Source organism: Lipophrys pholis (genome assembly GCF_963383615.2).
Source record: "Lipophrys pholis genome assembly, chromosome: 13".
Taxonomy (NCBI): domain Eukaryota; kingdom Metazoa; phylum Chordata; class Actinopteri; order Blenniiformes; family Blenniidae; genus Lipophrys; species Lipophrys pholis.
The window spans coordinates 15,906,903-15,928,460 of record NC_137632.1 but is presented as its reverse complement, the minus strand read 5'-3'; the positions used below and the strand labels follow the sequence as shown (position 1 = coordinate 15,928,460).

Below are 21,558 nucleotides of genomic sequence, written 5' to 3'. Positions count from 1 at the left end.
AGTGTAGGAGGACAGAGTGTTTTTGGAAATCCACTAAACTACAGGTCCACCGGCTGCATCTTAAAGAATTATTACTGGAACTCGCTGAAATGATTAGAGTTGCAAGAACAGCCTATTTCGCCAACCCAATTTCTGCTCAGAAAAGAAATCCAGAAGTTCTCTTTAACACCATAAATTAAACCACTCCACAAGTGCCCATTTCCTCTCACACTGAGTGCAATAATGTCTTAAAATATTTTGTCAATAAAGTCAGCGAAGTCAGAGCCAAGATCCCCCAGACATCTCACCAGGTTTCTGCAAGTGCCCCCAACATCTCAATTTTACACTCTTTTATTTTTTGGGAGGAAGTTACAGGTCTGATAACCACAATTAAGCCTTCATATGGCCCCTTTGATTTTCTCCCTCCATCCTTGTTTTTTAATGCTTCTAAAACAATTGGTCAAACAACTGTTGATGTAGTAAATGTCTCCCTATCAACACGCTCTGTCCCTACACTTTTTAAGTATGCTATAATGCAGCCTCTGGTGAAAAAAAACTAATCTGGACTCCACCCTTCATATGAACTACAGGCCTATTTCCAAACTTCCCTTTGTCTCAAAAATACATGAAAAGGTTGTAGCCACGCAGCTTACGTCTGCTCTCGAGGCACATGATACAAATGACCCGTTCCAATCTGGCTTCCATAAACTTCACCCCACAGAATCTGCTCTGATTAAAGTCACTAATGACCTTTTCATGGCAGCAGATGATGGGAAATGCTCCGTATGGGTACTTCATATACATCACAGTATTCTGCTTTTGACACTGTGGATCACAGTATTCTGCTGGATAGGCTAAAGCAGTTTGTGGGTATGTCAGGTACTGCATTGGACTGGTTCTCATCCTACCTCTCCCACAGGAGGTTGTCTGTTTCAGTGGGCCAGTTCATGTCTGACACAGCCCCTCTGTCCTGTGGTGTACCTCAGGGATCTGTCCTGGGCCCATTACTATTTTTATTGTAGTTATTGCCTCTGGGTCACATAATTAGCAGTTTTAGCGGGATTTCTTACCATCTGTATGCACATGACGTTCACTTATATTATTCTTTTAAACCCAAAGAGAGCAATAAACTTTCCATTTTAAATGACTGTTTGCAGGCCATTAAAATGTGGATGACTGACAATTGCCTTCAGCGTAACACAAGCAAACTAGAGGCCCTTATACTTGCCTCCCAAACATGGACACCACGCATTAGGCAGCACATTGGGCCATTAAATGATTATATCAAACCCTGCCTCCATAACCTGGGTGTGTCTTTTGACCAGTCTCTGTCACTAGACAGCCATGTCAGCCTGTTGACACGTTCCTGCTTTTGCCACCTGCGTAACATAACTGTTTAAATCAGTCATCTTTAAACTGCCTTCAAACCGTCCAAAATGTAGCTGCTCGTATTTTAACAGGAACAACTAGGAGAGCCCAAATCACCCCTGTCCACTCCTCCCTTCACTGGCTCCCGATCACTTTCCGTGTTCGTTTTAAAATACTAGTGCTAACTTTTAAAACATTACATGGCCAAACACCGTTTTATATTTCCAACCTCCTTCACTCACATGCCCCAAATAGAGCGCTTAGGTTTGGCCAAGAAATGTTGCTTACGGTCGCACACAGCAAGCTCAAAACCGGTGGTGATTGTGCATTTGAAACTCTGTGGAATGCTCTTCCACTTCAGCTGAGATGTGTTGACTTCATTATGAAGCAGTTAAAAACAGTTTTATTCAGGCAGGCCTTTGACCTGTCGCTGCTCATTTTTTTTGTATAACTATATGTTTTTCCTTGCTTCTACACCTTTAATGATCTCATCTCTGATTTATTTTTTTCTGTTAATAGTGCTGATAAGCACCTTGTGACTGGTAAAGGTGCTATATAAATAACGTTCTATTCTATTCTAATTAAATGCAATTACTATGATTTTCTTTTTTCTCCAATTCACAAGGCTAATACTCTATTACTTCAATCAGTGTCTCTTTCCTTCCTAAAGTCCAATCATGTCTCTTAAAAAAAAAAAAAAGAACTGAAATATTTAATTGCTGCTGAAATCTTTTGGCACAAAGTTTCCTTCTTGACAAACTACCATCCATCAAAAATGTAGGAGACTGATCCAGATGGTAGTTAGAAGGGTTTACTCTAAAATTTAGCATGATGTCGTAAGTTTGCATGTTGTTTTAAAACAATGTACGCTTAGAAAGCTTCTCTCTCACTCCTATAAAAAGCTAATCCCTTTTTTTCACAAAAAAAGTGCTTTAATAAAAGACATTGCAGTTGAATCACAAAACTACAAACAAAATAGGATTCCAATCATTTTCGTGTGTACATAAATTGAAGAGTGCGTTTATCGTCCATTGTTTATAGGTTCCATCGCCTGAACACCAAATGAGGATACCTTTGCCTTTTTCCTCGTCCCTGGAGAATCCAAGCGTTGCTGTTATCACAATTAACCCTCTCACACTGAGGGATATGACGCTGACTCACAATGTTGTGAAAAGACTATATCTCTTCTGTCATAGGCACCTCACTCACGCCAAAAGCATTATCATTTGATTTACAACCCACTCAGTTGAAGACCTGAGTCTGTTTCCTCAGAAGTTGGAGAATACACTGAATGTGATTGCTGATAAATACGCTCCTAAGTATGAAAACAGTGTGTGGGCGGCTCTGCCTCTTCATGATCAATGGATCCTTGAACTGCTTTTTCTTCAGGAGCCCTGACCCCACAGGTCACTAGAAAACGGTGCTCTTGCCTCGTGGATAATGCTGTAGAGCGTTTTCAACCACAGGGTTAAGTGTGGCATACCAAGGGCAGTTTACTATGTGAGCAACACAAGTTCTGAGGTGTTTTAAGGCTCATTCCAGCATTACACATCTTAAGAGGGAGTGAAAATGGAGAAAGAGGCAGGTAGAGCTGGAATTAAATACCAGTCCACACCAGTGTTGAGTAGTTAACAATAAACTATCATATATTTTTCTGCTACAGAAGAGATTCTGTGTTATGTATGGCTCTTTCTTTTTTCCTACATGCTATCTGCATTCAACTGTGTTATCACGCACCTCATTATAAGTAAACTTTACTCTATTGGCCAAACAAGTCCAGAACAAGTTGTTGTACTACAGTTACCAGACTTGGTGACTCTTTTAAAAAAGAAATAAATCCTTTAAAGGAGGTTTTTCTATCACTAGGATGGGCTCTAAACACGAGGACAATTGCACATTAAAACAACATTTTCGATAAATGAACATGACAAAATGGCATTAGTTTTACTTTGCTTACTATAAAATTATACAATAGGTGACTAAACTTATGCTAATGTTTTCTGTGCATGAGTGATGGTGGTTTTATTAATTATTATCTGTACTGATAACTCATGCTGCCGTACCTCTAGTGCAGAGAGACATGCTGTCTTACAACTAAAGCATGAATGAAAATGATACCTGTAGCCATGGCAACTGTTCTAAATCTAATCTAAAAGATGGAGCAGCATCAGTCCTAAAATACTAAAATGATACATAACTTAAAAACCAAGGCACACGTTAGAATAAAACTAATGACCCCCTCTGGCAGAAAAGACTGAGTTCTCTGGTAGGTTAAAACTAACCTCAGGTGCCAAAATTAACAGTGGTTACGGCCCAAGAGGAATACATTGCCAAGGTCTTGTTTGTTTTTCTTTTGTTTTCTTTTTCATTTTCAGGGCTTTTTTTTTTTGTTATCTCTCACTCTCTGCGCAATCAGGGTTCAAAATGTTCTCACATCCACCATGGTATGTCTCACACAAAGTGAGCCATGGGAAAATAGATATCGATGTTTTATCCATTGGCACAACATAGTACTCGTCATTGATTCATTGATGAAGAATGTTTGGGGAAATGGGTTTTTTCAGATGGCTTTTACCTCTAATTCAAACTTTATGTTGTTGAGCCGGAATCGGTGTGAATTGGTTTGCAGCAAATGATGTTTTCCGATTAATATAATGTATAAATCATTCTGTAATTGTATTATGAATTCTTTCAAGGAGATTCTAAGGAAGTGCGAAAATGGCGTCACCTCATAGTAGATATTTGACATTTCTACCTATGTTTTCTGAATGTGTTTAGATTTGTATGGAACGAAGGATGGCACCGAGTCTATCTCCACCTCTTCCAAACCCTTTTTTCTAAATAATTCAGTTCTCTCTCATTGTTCTCTTCAACTGTGCCTTCCTTGTGATTCCCTGGGGTCGGGGAGGGGGAGGGGGGGCACAACACAGCTATCAGTCTGCATATGCAGCTACAGCATGTGCTTGTGTGTCACGCTCCATCTTCTCTTCTTTCTTGCATGATGCCACACTTAGGGGATTGCGTTTGTCCAGCACCACCAGCAGTTGTTTTGCCAAGCCAGTCCTTTTCATTGTGGTGCCAAGTTGAAGCCGGGGCTGAGGGAGCCGGGGCTGGACTCTATGAGAAGTTGCTGTTTGATGTGCCATCCATGGCCTCAAGCCATGAAGTGCAGGGAAGCTACACGCACAACAGCCACCGAATCTGCTCTACTTCATAACTTCTGTTGTTTGTGTTTCACGTTGGCATATTTTATTCCTGCTAACAAAATGAATATAAAACAATCCGCTCGGTTTCCTTTGAATTCTAAAATGCCATTGTTTTACACACAGATCTGTGCTTTCAGCTTAGGTTACGTGGTTATTGCGATGTACAAACCAGACGTCCTCAGTTTTGTTTTAGTCTTTGTTTTGTTGGAATAGGACCTGATCCAGAGCACCAGTCTAATTTATAAGCAGTCCAACTGTGTACAAAAAAGTTTCTGTTCTATGTTGTGGGGCCTCCGCTCTGTGTGTCAATATACTTCAAAAATCTGGATTCAAAACATCCATCTGCCAATTTCATGTGTTTCTTTCATATTATTATTACCTGGCATTGCTGCTTACAGTGGCATTATTCACACCACAGATAATTTAAATAAATCACCTTTTTGAGTCTATTTGTTGTATAATCAGATATGATGAGATGGCTGATTTGACCTTGGATCTACTTTTACAATGACAATTCCTTAAATTGCTTGAAACATGGAATTTCTACCACTCACTTAGATTCGTACAATGGGTTGGATAATGGAAACAGTGCAGTACTATTATGGATTAATACACGTACAAAATCGTTCATAGGAATGATATAATAAACACGGTAAACTCCATAGAAGTGTATTCCTTGTCAGAACTGTTCTTCAAACCATCAGAAATCCCGACAACAACCTTACAACCTAACACCCAGAGAGGACTTGGCCTATTCAAATCAGTCTGGTAGAATCCAAAGAATTGCGGTAACTTCAAGATAATTGGGACTATGTACCTGGCTAGCAATTTTTTCTACTACATGTCCTGCATTTTAATCGTATTCAAAATAGAAATAGCAAAGTTTGTTCAAATAAATATTTTATTCTACTTTTAATGTCTTGCTCACTACTGTGTACACTGATCAAGTTTGCATAAGGCTGCTGAGAATCGTGTTCAAAAGTGTGACCCCCATGAAAACCTTCTCACTTACTTATCTCTTCATGAGAAGAAACCTGTCTCGGAGGGTTTATCATGTCACTGAATTGTCCACAGATAGACCTGACAGTTGAACAAACTCTTGCTCGGGGAGAGAAGCACATCACTTTTGTCCCAGTTTGTTCTGTTGCGGTTGTCATCATTCCACACTGTGCTTCAGAGGAAGGAAATAAGCCTGAACTATCGGGCTCCATCCAGTCCTGTACATCAAGCAGCACAGATCAAACTCTTTCCTTGCTGCGAGTGATCTGGAGAGTCCAAAGCAAGCCGCCTCATTCATTACGAGGCCTTTGATGTCGCTGTCATATTAGTCTTGCGTTGCTCTGCTCGTCACTCCCAGGAGAGGTGTCTAATGATCAATATAATCCATAAGCAACATATATAAGAGGATAAAACTTATTAACTACATAAGAGGCTAATCGAGAGAAGGCTTGGCGAAAGACCTCTTCAGTGCTGAAACCCACACACGTTTCTACTTGGGTCGAAATTGCTTTTGGATGAAATCAATTTGTCGCCAGTATATTGTAGCATTGGACTTATTGATTTTTCTGGTGCACTCTCTGCAAGCTGTGAATGGACTCTGTGGATTCGAGGGGACTGGAGGATGGGGTGGAGGAGGTCTCCGGCTGAGCAGGGATAGGACTCCCTCTGATGCACCTTTCAATCAAGCTTAGCTAAGTTATCCTCATGAATATGAAATGTAAAGCACAGTCAAGCAGGGGAAGGTTGAGGGATGGCGTATGTGCACAAGGGTGTATAGAATAAGAAATATAAAAGCCACTCTTTGCTCCAGTGTGGAAAGTTTCCTTATGTTGTTTGTTTAGTGTCACTTTTTGAGAACAGAAATCTGCTTAAAAAGCAACAATTTCAAGACAAAGAGCTTGTCCCTGAAATACTTGATCAGTGTACAAATACGTTGTCTGATCGCTGCAGGAAGAAGGTTCAAATAAGTACTGAATTTGACTCTTTTTGCTTATATCCAAGGAAGATTAAGGTTAAACAGACATACTGCCTGACAATCTCTAAGAACCCAATATGTATTATGATGCCCGCTGACCCACCATGTTTTCCTTTTTGCTTAGGCAAACATTTTCAGCACTTTCTTTTTTTTTCTTTTTTTTTTTGGTCCATAGTCATATGAACCCTGGGCAGTCTGTGCTTTCACATGATAATTACAGCCTGCTTGCCTGGCAAAATAATAACAGCCTCAATAAGGAGAGCTACCCAGATGAGCTTTCTGATTTAACACATTTTACTGCCACCCCCTCCCATTCCCTCATTTCATCCAGTATTTATTTTTTTTTTCAGATTTGTTTAGTGTTGTTGATTCATTTTTCTAACCACCCTACGCCTGCACTGCGTCTGTCCAAAATGAAGCATCCAATCTGAGTCCCCATCTGCTGAATGATCCACTCTCATCGCATGCATGTACACAAGGCTGTGTTTTACGCCAAGGCGTTATCCACTTCTTCATGGCCCATCTGCTCTCTCTTTATTTTTCTCATTTGCTGTCTTTCTTCCATCTCTTTATCCCCCCCTTTTCGTTGGCTCTCTTTCTGCCATCATATTCCACTTGGCTATCTTGATTTGTCACATTGATGCCTTTCACACCAACACATACAATGTCATACTTGTACCAGTCTGTACTTCATGTAATACTCTTCCGGATGCCGGAGTCTTCTCCACAGGCTGGTGCAGTGGCTCGATGATCATCTGCTGAGCCTGTTCTGCTCAGGGTCTTGTGACGGCGGTACACAGGGGAAGGCGGGAAAACGATGGGATCGGGCAAGGTGAAAGGAACGATTGGAGTTGATGTTTCTCCCAGACAAGACGCTGCTGAATGGAGGGGCATGCAGTTGCTGCCAAGCTCTGATCCCTTAGACTGCCATCCGCCACCTCGCTACTAGGTGACGAGAGAGCAACTCTGCCACACAAAACAGGCTCGATCGGTTCAGTGCACATCACCAGAATTTAGTCAAGCCTCTTGCCTGGCAGCCCGCGGACCCCGGGTCTCCTTCAATTGTGTGTCTAATTGATTACTTCCCATGCAATTACTCCCGTGTCAGACTCAATATTTCACTGCTCCAGGAAAGGGGCAAGAGGGACTTCCTTTTGAAGGACGACATTCATATTGTCACATTTGTGAGCCCTTAATGTGGATCGCGTTGAGGCAAGAAGTTAAATTGAAGTGCAGAACGAGACATCAGTCGTAGTTGGTTTTAATTGATTGCTGTGTAATGCCCCCTTTATGACATGGGCAGTGAGACTGATGGAGCCAAGCACTTTTATTTCGATGGGGCTGAACACCTCCCAAAACGTTTACTTTTATTCAGTTGGTTTTCTTTCACAAATGTATATGCCAAATGGGATTTTTTTTTTTTCATAATCAGTTACATCTTGGTAATTTCCGAAACTCATATGGTTCAGAAATGTTGAAATATTTAACCCGAACTGATATGTTACTTAAACCCAAATGTACCTAATTTGCCAGACCTATCCTCCTATATTGCTCAGAGCTTGGCCTTAAGCATATACTGCTATTTATTTTTTATTGTTTAGTTATTTTTTACCTTCTCCGCTCTTTAATATTGCGATGCCTGAGATTTCATAAGAAGGAAATAAGCACTCTTTATGAAATATTAATGGGGGACAATAGCACAACCTGCCAAGAGAGAGGAGAAATAATAAAACAAAACAGATATTTGCCAATTAAAAATGTGCGTGTATTTGTGTGCATCTTTATATGCGTTTGTGTTGCATATATTAAGTTAATGGATTGTGTGCCTGCAGCAAGTTTTTGCTTAAAATTCCCTTGTGTTAAAAAAGGCCTCCATTCTCTCTTAAACATGTTAAATGTAAGACTTAAATGAACAATACGGCAACACAGTATATTCCTTTCATTTTGACCAGATATGTTGTCAAAGTAGAGAACAAGCCAGAAAGGATGTTAATGCAAATAGTGAGGAATTATCGCAGTGCAGGTTTTTTTTTGTTATAGTTTAGTAAAGAACTGCAGGCTAATGCATAAATACATCAGTCGTGCATACATGTGTAGCATGTGTGCCTTTCCAATAAATAATTTACATTATCTAAGTCTGTGAGTGCATCAAGGACCACTCTTGGTGGATCCTCCTCCCAGATTAGAAATATTGTCCAGCATATCCCTCATCTACTTCTGTTTTTGATCAACAAGAAAAGAAAAAAAAAAAAAAAACCTGCCTTGCCTAAACACTACTACATACCCTTTATTGCCAATTTGCCTGCCTAACTAAATTTCTGTGGCCTGCTGGAAGTGGAAGTTGACTTTCACCTCATTAAAATTTAAAGTAGACATGGAAGGAATTTTAATTCCATTTAATCATCAAAATACTTTTCCATCTTTCTCCGACATTTCCATCCCCCCCAGGCAATGACTTAGGTCAGACTAATATATATTATGATGTAGATATAAAACTGATTCAAACCAGTACAATGCTATTCATTTAGATACAATTTCATGCAAACTTATTGCTGCAATAACAAGCAACAGTGAGGAACAACAGAAATATGTTGTATGCCTCATAAAGTCTTAAAATGACCAAATACTTGAACTTCAGGTTTTACAACCACAAACTGCTGTCGTAAAAAGAAGAAAAGTAGGATATGTTTATCAATGTATTTTCAATATTATTTAAGATATTTTCATATGGCATATGGCAAGTGCCGCACAGTGGTTAGTGAGAAGTTTGTGTGTTCAAATACCGGTCGGTGAAGTTTGTATGTTTCTATGTTCCCTCTGGGCTCTCTGGATTCCTCCCACAGTCCAAAAGAACATTCACCTTGGGTCCCTGAGCTAGACCCTTTAGACCAAAACCCCCATTAGCTCCCCCTGAGCGCCACGCTGTGTGGTTGCATACAAATGGGTCAGTTTGGTTAATTAATTTTCCCTCTGGGGACTATTAGGGGACTAATAAATATTATATGCAAAAAGCAAAAGCCGGTACATGGATGCATTCATGTCCAGTGAATGACTTTAACAATAGTTTTTTTGTTCTATAATTGATATGGGCAGTTGTCAAAAACATTTGCACTCACCTGAGTGGGAAAGCATGGTGGTGGAACCATCAATCTCTGTGGGTGTGTTTCAGCAACAAAACGGGAAACAGAGTTGAGGAAAACCATACTGACAAAAATCACACTTAAAGTCCTGAAGGGCCTTAAATTTGGCCAAACGGTCATCACTTGAATGACTTCGCCAGACCCATTTGTGAACCCAAGTTAAGCTCTGAGGGGAAACCTGAAAATGGCTTGTCTTGGATGGTTCTCTTTCTGACAGAGTTTTAAATGATCTACTGACACGTTTGGCTGAACATCCCAAAATCAAGTTGTATATAACTGTTCCCATCGCAGACTCAAGTCTGTAATTAAAACTAAAAGTGATTCAGTTAAGTGGTAAGTAAAGACTCTGAATACTCATGTCAATGTGATGTTTCAGCTTTATTGAAATTCCCCGTGAAAGTTTATTGTGAGGTGTTTGGTGCAGACTGATAAAGGTAAAAAAAAAAAAAAGGAAGTCTGAAATGGTTTGAGACGGATTGAAAAAGTGAGATTTTAAACTTTTCTTCATGCATTGTGCACATGTCACTTTCCAAACAGAAAGCGTATTTTGAAATGTCTTTGTGACAGATTTGTATGAGTAATTCTTCCTTTGCTGAATAACCCCTGCTTTTTCAATCAGCACAGTGTTCAGACCTGATTTGGATAAACATAAAGATGAATAAACAAATGCATGGCTCAATACTTACATGTCCAGTGTATGGTGGTATCCCCCTGTATTTCTCTGTGGAATATCACATTATTTAAAAGTCTGCCATTTACATAGACCTAAAACAATCCCAGAGTGATGGTGATTGACTTTGTCACTGACTGCCTGCATGCTGTTGCGGCTCTATGTCAGTGTATGGCTGGGCAGCATTGACATGCAGTTTCTACTTGTATTGTGAAGGCCAGACTGTATTTCAGACAGGCCTTTCATGTCAGAGGCGCTCAGTGCTCATCTCAGGGGGTGAACAAAATGAGTGGGAAAGCAAATAAAATAGAAGCTGACTGACAGCTCCGTGGGTCTCAGAAACCACTGAGGGAAAATGTCACTTTCTATCATCCTATTTATGAGGCCCAAGTGGATACCTTTGGACTGGTGATGAGAGATTTTCACTTTTAAAGACATGACTGGTTTAAACAATCATAAAACTAGTTTGTCTCGTCGGTGGAACAAGCGAGAAAAGTGAACTCCATTTACTATTCACCATAATCTTATGTGCCACATTCGACTCACAAAGAATGCTTGTGACAGTATCATTATACATCAGCAGGGTTGTACAAATAAGTAAAAATAAGTACTTGATTACATTTACTGGTTGCTTCTTTAAAAAGTACTTTAGTGTAACGGTGTGACACATTACCTGAGCTGTCAGCACTGTGTGAGTCAACCCTGTGTCTGAACCAGTAAATTCCTGCTCGCGGGAAGGAAATTCCATAATATTATTCAGTTATCGACACATATAAATGTGTGGCGGTGACATTTTGGTTGCTACATTAGCATTCCACTGTAATGTAAGGCTAATTTTACTGGAAGTATTGAGTGCCAAAAGTAAAAAAAAAGACTAGTCTGAAGTGGTCCTGTTGGTCTTTACTCGCTCTTTATTATTTGGAAAAAGTTGCATAGAAGTGTTTTTTAATTTTTTTTTTATATTCATGTCTGACTCAACGTGCCAATAATTAGTTAAGGAGTAGTTGTTTTTTTGTTTTTTTTACTTGACTAAAATCCTAGTGCAGAATTCTGGCCAATAGTTATGGAAATAAATATTTGGCCCCGACTACAACACTAACATATTACTGGATCTACAGCAGGGCGTTGCAGTCGCAGTGATAAAACCGACAGCTCCGGCCTGCTCTGGCTCTGTGAAGTAAAGGTAAATTAACCGCTGGAGCCAATTGGCATCTGTGGTAATGGAAATGTGGGTATAGTGACTATTAACGGAGTAATGTTAGCATTATTTAATCATGTATCATTCTTCAAAGCATCTGGCATGTATGAAATGAGCACAGTCCTAATTATGCTGTCCTTTTCTGGGATATTGTCTTTTGAATCACATGTGATTTTTTTTTATAAAAAAAATTTTCAGATGTTTTCTGTGCTGACAAATATATACCATTCCTGTATAAATAGTCAAAGAAATTCCAATTGCTTTGAGAATTGCGTTCCATTAGTTGAAAAGGAGGAATGCGCCAAAATCAATTTAATAAGAGTACATAGTGCCTACACACATAAGCATACACATTACCCTGTAACCCCACGACTCCTCCCCTTTTTCCCCAGGCAGCTTAATAATTAATAGGCTTTTTTTTTTCTTTTTTTTTATTCCTCATAGGCTAAAGCCTTGGCTAAGTGAAACTCTTAATGGGAGCAGTGGTGGGTAATGGGACATGAAAAAAGCTTATTTATTCATTTATATATGGTGCCCAAATGATTTGACTTCCATTGTGGGCATTTTTTTCTACACTTTATTTTGGGAGGGGGGGTGGGGTCTCCTACTACATCTATGAGGTAGTCCTGCAATGTCCGTGTTTTAATGCTTTTTATTGCTATTTCAGCAACTAGGAGTCAGATCAGCAATGTGGTCTGAAAACATTTTCTCCACTGTGCTTGTAACGAAACAGAACTAAATAAACACAAATGGACTTTGGTTAAAATGTTACAAATGGCCACTATCCTGAGACTTACAGTTATTTTGTTTGAAAAAAAAAAATAAAGGAAAGCAACTCCACGCATCAAATGCAACAGTATAGTAAAGGTTAATCAAATCAACCTTTACATGCACTACTGGTGACAACACCTTCAATTGACGATGAATGAGGAATAATTATCAGGAATCACTCGTTGAAAAAATATGCACTGAAGAATATTCTGGTATCAGCGTTTCCAGCTGGTAGTCATCAGTCTTAGATCAAACAGCAGTGAAATGTCTTTAAAATGACAGGTTGTTTATCTATTTATTGATTTGTTTACACCTCAGTAATAGCATATAGAGACATTTTTCCAAGTCACTGCTTTCTACTTTTTAGTTTGGTTTATGCTAGTTTTGAAGCCATTATGTTAAAAACAAACAAACAAAAAAACTTAAAAAGTAAACAAACGTCCACATTGCATCAGGAAGCACATACATTGACTTCACTGTTCCAACATCAGAACATCCATGTCACATGGAATGATAGGAATCATTTCCTGGTTGCCCTTCTTATATTTGCCCATAGGCTGAGGTTATACGAGAAAACAAATCAGTTGGCAAAGTGCAGGGCACAGATTGTGTAAGATGCCGATTTTTCTTCATAATTTCTTCTGGAAAGAATTAGTAATGTTTCACTTGGGTGTACGCACAGAAATAGTTGTCAGAAGAGAGGAGAGCTTTATCAAGAAGTTCAAACTTTGCTTACTTTCTCACTTGCGCGCTTGGCCAGTCAGAGTGTGAAGTGGGTGTGCATGTTGGACTGGCGGATTTGGAAAGTTTTCACAAATGTTATGCAGTTCAAAACCAGATCACCTTTGCAGAATTTACTGACTATCTTTTGTAGTATTGTCTTGGTGTTGCGCCAGCGGCTAATAACAAGTGAAAACCAGCCCTTCTGTTGAGTCATGTCCGTACCAACCCCCCTTTGTCTAAAGTGTGTTTCCATCTGAAAGGTTAAAAGGGAATATGTTATTCAGCAAACACTTCTTTCTTTTTTTTTTTCTTCGGTTGTTTGGCAGGATTGCCATTTTGCTAAACACTTTACTTTTGGATAAATGTTTGCAACATACTGAAGGTGATTTGAGCTACAGTATGTGAACGGAGTGAGAGCTCTGGCCTGCATTGTGTTATTGTCTCTCGGCGGACCTGAAAAAAACAAGGCCCCTGTAACGTGTTGTTGCCTTAGCAAAGCATGCACCGACTAAAACCACCTTCCTCTGTGGTAAAAACCAACACACTTGGTATGCTTGTGGTCAGATATGCACTCTTTCTTCTCAGTCTCTCCATCTTTCACTCTTTTTCCTCTTCGCCTCTCTCAGACCCTGGTTTGTTTTGTCCATTTCAGTGAGCGTGGCTCATTTTTAATTCAGCTGGCAGGCTGATCACACATCAGCCTTGATAAGCTAAGTGGCCCTCAGCAGCAGCAATTGAAGGCCCTTTTACTCTTTTTTTTTTTTTTTTTCTTTTTTTAATCACTCACTTGTATGTCTCCTTGATAATCTTTACTGTCTCTCTTTTTTGGTTTCTTTCCTAAGTTGTTTTTCTAGGTTTTGTTTTTCTCTGTTGCTCATGGATCTGTCTTATCTCAAGGTAGTGTAACATGATTTTCTCCCCCTCCTCCTCTGTTCTTGCCATAAAGCTCAGATTACTGAGAGTTTTATCACAGTACAAGTTGGAAATAAGCAAGAATGCAACCCCAAACCACCAGATCTATTCTGTCATGATTTTATTTTATTTTTTCCCCCTCTTCTCATGTTTAAGCAGATGATTTGCCTCGCTCTGGTATAATACCATAATCCCTAAATCTCAGCCATTTTTCATAAAGACTCATAGGAAACAATTGCGTGAGGGATGGGCCAAATTTAATCAAGCTGCCTCCAAATGCAATTAACTCGGTGGAGGAGAGACGTATGTTTTGGGGGATGAGGGCCAGGGCCAACATCCCCATGACATATTCTATACTCACAGTGAAGCTCTCATCATTTCTCCTTCACATTGACACACAGGTTAGAATGGATGCACGTGACTTATAAAACCTGTGTAATATATCTATTTCAGAGATTGAATGTTGACGCACTGTGTTTTTAGTTTTTTTTTTTTTTTTTTCTGTTGACACTTTTAATACACTCAAATGTAGGAGTTACAGCTCTTATTTCATTTTGAATACACTCATTCAGAGATTAAATAAAATGTGTACCATTAATGGAACAGATAGCATGCTGTATCTTTATAGTTGAGACAGCTTGTTGACTGTTAGTCTATATGAAGCCAAGTCAATATATTAAGTATAACATGCTGCAGTGTAATGATCTGCCAGTATTGATTGAAATGAAATGGAAACACGTACCCTACAATTATATATATATATTTATTTATTTTTTTGAAGTATATGGTAAATATTAAATGAACTTCACTTATATAGCATATATAGCTTGTAAAGGCATGTTGATCTTTGATGCTGTTCAGTTATTGCGAAAACACAAAAAAAACGAATCAGTTATTTCATTTTAGTCAACAGATGTTGTATTAAGAGGTTTAATCAATATATTTTGGAAAAGATTTGAATTGAACCGCGACACGTACAAGTATTCGAGACAGAAAACGTGCTGTTTGTGGCTCGTCTCCAGTTCCTTCATTTGACCTTATCTTTATAGCTCTGCTTTGCAACAGATATCCACCAAGGTAATCCTTTCTTCTTTAGTTCCCATAAAGAATTATTTATCTCGTTCCATCGCCTCCTTTTCCATTTGTCGCAGCTGTTTTACCAACAGCCTCCAGCACTCCTAGGAAAAATTTATATTTGGTCCAACGCAGTATTTTTACCTGTTGGTGTTACTTTTTTCCAGTCAGGCTATGTAACCTGTTTTTCACCCACGCATTTCCCCATTCGGAAAAGGAAAAATTGAACTCTTAAATTTGAATGAAATTGCAGGCCTTGGTAAGACTAACGGTTTTGAACTATATGGCTTTCATATTGAAACGTAAGGGGCTGTTCATTACACCAAACATCCCCCAATTGTGCACATGGAACTGTGCACACAATGTTGGCTACTGCCGCGGCCACCTGCCCATGAATATCACTATGAAGAAAGTAAATATGCATTTAATGTGCGAGGACCCTCCACATACATATGCAGCCTCATGTATGTACAGTCTGTACATATGTGCCTAGTAAGTTCAAACTCATCCCTGTCTCTGTGTTTGTCTTTGTTCAATCTTTAATATATTCCTTTTACTTCCATTCCATTTTTTTTTTCTCGCCATTTTTCTTCTACCAACCCGATGTGAGACAGGCACACATGTGCAGGCGCACGCACGCACGCACGCACGCACGCACGCACGCACGCACGCACGCACACACACACACACAGGCACACTTCCCACGCCGCTGTTCCTGCCTGACCGCAGTAAGTTCAGAGACACTCAAATCCCACTGCCACCATCTCTCTGGTGAACCTCTCGTAAAGCACTTTTATGTAGTTGAAATAATGCAGCTGTTCTTTTCAGGTCAACAGTTAAACACATAAAAGTGCAATTACATTTGAATGGGGACCACCATTTCGCTTCGGGACTGCGTTCACAGTAGTAGAATTGCAGGCCACTCTGGTGGGAGGTTCTCTGTGCACCGACCTTCGTAAAGAATAGAAGTTTGTGACGCATGTTGTGACACATTACATACTATTGAACTTCGATTTCACACTTTATTCTTTGATTTGATACTGATTTGATATTGGTAGTACGGTGCATCCATGTGACGTGGAAACGAGCTCAGAAACTAGAGATTGCATTGTTCAATTTCGCAACATCTGCTGTGGAAGTGATGTCAGCTCACATACGATCAAATTCCGAATCTAAAATGTTTTCCAGTAAAGGCACACATTTATGAGAATCAAATGCTTCTGTATTTCTCTCTGATTTGTTAAGAAATAAAAAGAAAGAAAATCATGGCATGTTGAAACTGATGTCCAACACACAGTTCAATAGAGCATCAAGTGTTTCCATGTCTGCATAGGTAAAAACAGCAGTTAATCAGATTGGAAAAAGGACTGAAAATGTGACTGAAGTAAAGCTACTGTGACGTTCCTTATATTGTAAGTGCAGTTCTTGAAAAAAAAAAAAACTTAGCGGAAAAAACAAGGTCCATAAAAATAAACTGTCAACAGTTAATATAAAGCAGGAGGATTTCTATAGAAAGAAGTCCATTATTGCAGACTTACCATTTCCGTTTAGAAAAATGGTGAGCAATTCATTTTGCTGATTGGGCCTTTAGAAACAAAAATAAAAAAACTACTTTGGAAGGCTGAGCCACAGGTTTTACTTGATTTTTTTTTTTCCATTAAAAGCCAGTATGTTAAAATCTAACATTCTTCCTCTACATTACTCAGGTTCAGGTTCTAGAAATTTCACAATCCTGTTTAAAGGCTTTGCCAAGCATAGAATCAGCACTAAGTGTTTTTAATCATATTGGTTTATCTACTGAGTCTGGTAGCGGCATTGTCTTGGTGTCTCTGCTGCATTTGACACAGTGGACCATAACACCCTGGTGAAGAGCGCGGCTGTCGAATGGTTTAGGGCTTAGCTGGTAGATCAAACCTCCACCCTACCTTTCTGAACTGCTTCACTCTTACAACCCTGCCCGTTCCCTCGGGTCAGCTGATCCAGCATTATCAGTTGCAGTTCCTCGACTCTCCCACTGCACATCACCCAAGCACCTTCTTTATCTTTTATTAAATCCCATATTAAAACCCAGCTCATCTCCGTGGCTTTTAACACCGCGTAAGAAGCTGATATCAGTGTGTGAGTGATTCATTTTATGTATTGTATACATGAAATATATGAAAGACTTGACCTCCAACAGGACAGCCAATGTGATCAGCTACCAATAATTCAATTTTGCTCAGGGTAAAGATTTGTTGCCATGTCTGGTACATGCAAAGACAGATTTACTCTTTTTAATCTATGCATTCCCACTGACTTTCCTTGGCAACTGTGGGGACTGTGCAAGACAACGATAGAGTTGTTTGGTTATGGAGGATGACGGATGGGAAGCGAGATCACCTATTTGTAGAGCAAAGGCACAGATTTCCCGTCTTGACATCGACTGTCTGCAGTGGAGCAGTTTAAAGCAGTGATTGACGCAGCTCTGTGTGGCCACGAGTGGTGTGCACACGGAATAGTTCCTACGAAAGCTCCTTTCTTTCTTTCTTTCTTTCTTTCTTTCTGTCTGTCTGTCTGTCTGTCTGTCTGTCTGTCTGTCTGTCTGTCTGTCTGTCTGTCTGTCTGTCTGTCTGTCTGTCTGTCTGTCTGTCTGTCTGTCTGTCTGTCTGTCTGTCTGTCTGTCTGTCCGCACTGAGGAATGATTGTTGATTCAACCACAAGGAAATTATTATCAATCGTTACTATATTATTCTTTGATCGTACATTTCGCACCGACATGCTGAAATTTGTTCAATTGTAAAGGTACGCCAAAGGTTCGGAATCAGTCTGATACTTCTCATGAAGTTTTCTACATTTTCTTTAATTATCAGTCCTTCAATAGCCCCTTATACCTTAATTTTGCATACATATATACCGTATATTATGTATAGACGCTCTCCCCTAGTACTGCAGAGCTCTGTGATATCTTGTCATTATTTTTAAACCTCCATCTGATATGCTTCCCGTTTGAAGTGAAATGGTCATTGATGACATAGGTTCATAAGTTGCAGAGGAACAGTTGAGTGGTGCTGACAGTTTCTGCTCACATTTCCTCCGCTCCTTTGTCAGAGACTCAAATTAGTGACCTTTGAGTTACAAGCCCACTGATAAAGCAAACTGGTAATTTAATTGATGCTCATGGCACATATAGTAATGAGGGCCTCATTACTGCCAAGCCTTAGACGTGTGTGTGTCTGCGTGTGTGTGTGGATGCACTGTATATATATATGTGTGTGTGTGTGTGTGTTTGTGTGTGGGTGTCTTTCTCTCGTTCTGCGCATGTGTGTGCAGTTCTGCCATTCTGTCTGTGAAGTGCAGCCTTGAGCAACATCTTGAGCCTTCCTCTGCTGCTGGGGAGTCCAGCAGGATCTGCACCCGAGCATTTAGCCTCTTTGACCCAGAATGCATCCTCATCTTCCTGCAGAGTTTCTCCCCTCGGTTCCACCGAGCTTATAACAGTGCTGAGCTGAAACCAAGTTCAAGCTCTCAGAAATCAATGAGACTGTGCCGTGGAGACCGGCGGTAAAATCCCCAGTTTCAGTGTTGTGAGAGAGAAGAAACGCCTCTGTCTTTTTGATTGAATACCTGTCTGTTTACTGTAATTGCCTGACTGTTTCAGTGTCTTCCAGAATCTCTAGCTGCTCCTCTATCTTTTTAACTACTGCCTGGCTGAATGTGTTTGTTCCTACTTATCTATAAAGCCAATATGTTGTTGTAGTTTTATTTATTTTTTATGACTGTGGAAAACAATATGAAGAGGGACTGAAGTTAAGATATTGTTGTTTTTTTTCCTGTATTCATTCATAGTACTACTTCTCCGCATTGCTCTGTTTCAGATTACAAAACAATAAACTCTGTTGGAGGATTTTGATAATGCAATTCAACAACAGTGGAACACAGCAGCCATTGGTTCCGGTGTTTCTGTTGTCCTACATATTTCTCCATTAAACAGTCCACACTACACATATTAATTCACTCTCACGAACTCATTAATATGTTGGGGTTTTTTTCTCTCTCTTTTTTCTGATCATTGGTTTGCTATTTGCCTCCCAGTCTTAATCAAACTCATCCCCACCCTGCAATAAAGAAGAGAGAAAAAAATCACAACAAGCACTTACCATCAAAATAATTGCCTGCATACATTTGTTCTGCATCCCTGAGTTTCACATTGTTTTCCTCCAACGGTCATACAGCATGATACCGAATATTGCCGTGCCTTTTGAAGCCATACGCTCATTCATAGATGCTTGGTGTGGCTCTTGGGACAAGGCAGAAGGGGAAGAGCTAAAAAAATAAAAATAAATAAAATATTTAGCTGGAGCTACGTGAACAAACTAATTAAGACATTTTCTCTACCCACTAAACAATCAACAGCAGGATTTATCCATTGATCTCCCCAGGCTGCTCAATCCACACCCAGAACACATGCACGTCAAGCTTTTGCCTCTAATGAAAGGAAAGCCTACATGAGTATTTGATGTCATCATAGGTATTATGTTGTATATGTTTCTTAATCATTCATATCTTGATAAAATAGGCCTTGGGAAATACTGTAACTGTTCTGGGCAAAGTGCCAGCAAGTAGCCAATTAAACTGAAATCCTGTGCTGTCACACATTGCAAATAAATGTGTGTCTTTGCTCCGCTGGCTGTTGTCAGCCAACGTGTAGTGTTTAAATTTTGGGGGGGAAAAAGAATCTCTCACTCACAGATGAACAGATTTCATTTTGGTTGAGAGAAGTTAAAGGTCACGTTTACCATTACCACTGCTATTCTCTCCAATGTGTCACACCAGAAATGCTTTTAGGGAATAGGTTCACGTTTCTCTTCCAATCTCACTACGGATAACTTAATTAGGGTTTGGTGTCTAAAGATCAAGGTCACTATAAGTGCTTGCTCCATGTTTGTCGTCATCTGAAAGCCTCATCCAAAGCTGCGTTTCTTAGGTAGTCTCTGTTGTGTCTAATTTTTAAGTAGATACGTTTGGGATCTTGTTCTTCCTTGGAGGAACATTTAAAGTGGTCCCCTGTAGGATATCATTCCAGGAAGTTGTATAATTGTTCATTATTCTGGTACATGTATCCAAAACTAAAAGCATGAGTGCCAGTATATATTTATATGTAGTTCAATACAGTGACATAATTAACAAAAAAAGAAGAAAAAAAAAAAAAGAAAAAACACTTATGTGTACTTTGGTTTGTTACAATTGATATACAAACATATTAATTTGGATGACGGTAATGTTTTTGAAATATTGTATATAAGCTTAGTCAGTTTAATTTCCAGTAAGTTTTATTTCTGTTCTTGCTATAGTGTATTTCTTCAATCATCTTTCAAATAAATTAAGGAACCCAACGTACATTTCAGTGTGATCTATCAGTGGACAGAACCCTTTAAAAGTGTTGTGGCACATGTTTTCTGCTCTGTTTCTGTTGTCGTCCAAATAATTAAACAAGAGTTCCCCTCTTGTTCGCTTTGCTTGTTCTGCACAAAAAAGTTTGCAAATAATAATTACAATGCACAACAATGAAGCCACAGCTACAGGTTTTTGTCACAAAGTGCATGTTCCTCTTTCTCAGTACAGGTTATAATATGTATGAGGGAGTTCGGTGCAGATGGAAAACACTCCTCTTTGACCTAAGGGTGTCAAACAGCTTAATCACACTGAAGGTCTTTGCGCTAATTTATGCAGATGAGACAAATTAACTCAGGAAAAAGAAAAAAAGTCAAACAAAAAAACAAAAAAAAAAGGTTACTCTTTTAACCCTTTGGAGCTTAATATATTGTAGATAGGTTTGCTAGAAAATTCGCACTGTGGCTCCAATTAGAGTCTCGTCTGCCAGAATAATGGTAGGAAGGTTGAGGAGATGGACCTGTGTCTTGGTTGAACTGAATTAATATATTTTGCTGGCAGTTTTTGGTCACATCATGTACTCCACTTTGTGTGTTGGTCTGTTCGATGCACTGCTTTGCATGGCAGCATCCTAATGTGAAAACAATTAGAATTTGAAACATGAGCTCCTCCTCACTGAGATATTGTTTGCCCCACCTGTGGTGAGAAGGGTGGAGATAATTTATTTCCCTAACTATCACTGTACGTGCAGAAGGATAGGGAGGGAGAGGCGAGGCTTGGGATGGGGACCCGTATAGGTAAGACCGCTGTTATCCGAGGAACATCTTTTCATGGAGCCTGTGTGGGACCAGATTGTATTCAGCTGGTTCGGTGAGGTTTCTGGCAGGGAGCCTCATGTTTGATTACGTGTCTCATCACTTTCAGCCCTGTGTCAGTAATATGTTTGTAGGGAGATAGAGAACACACAAGCTCAGTAAATAATGCAAATCTGCTAGCGGGCTTCACTTCGTCTTTCCTTCCTGCCATTTGTCTCTGTGTGGCTTTCTTCCATCTTTATTTGTCTGTCTCCTATTCTTTTCCTCTCTTTCTTCCTCACATAAAAGTCAGGATTAGACATTCTCTAAACTCCCGCACAACAATAATCCCAGCTCCCCTCTGTATCCAATCATTCA

The 21,558-nt window shown here is 39.5% G+C and overlaps 1 protein-coding gene across 1 annotated transcript in view; it reads left to right on the top strand.

Moving 5' to 3' along the window:
* erbb4b (erb-b2 receptor tyrosine kinase 4b) overlaps positions 1-21,558 on the top strand; it is a gene marked incomplete at its 3' end in the record, with an annotated part of 315,584 nt that overhangs the window by 181,719 nt on the left and 112,307 nt on the right. The gene's annotated exons all lie outside the window — the stretch shown is intronic.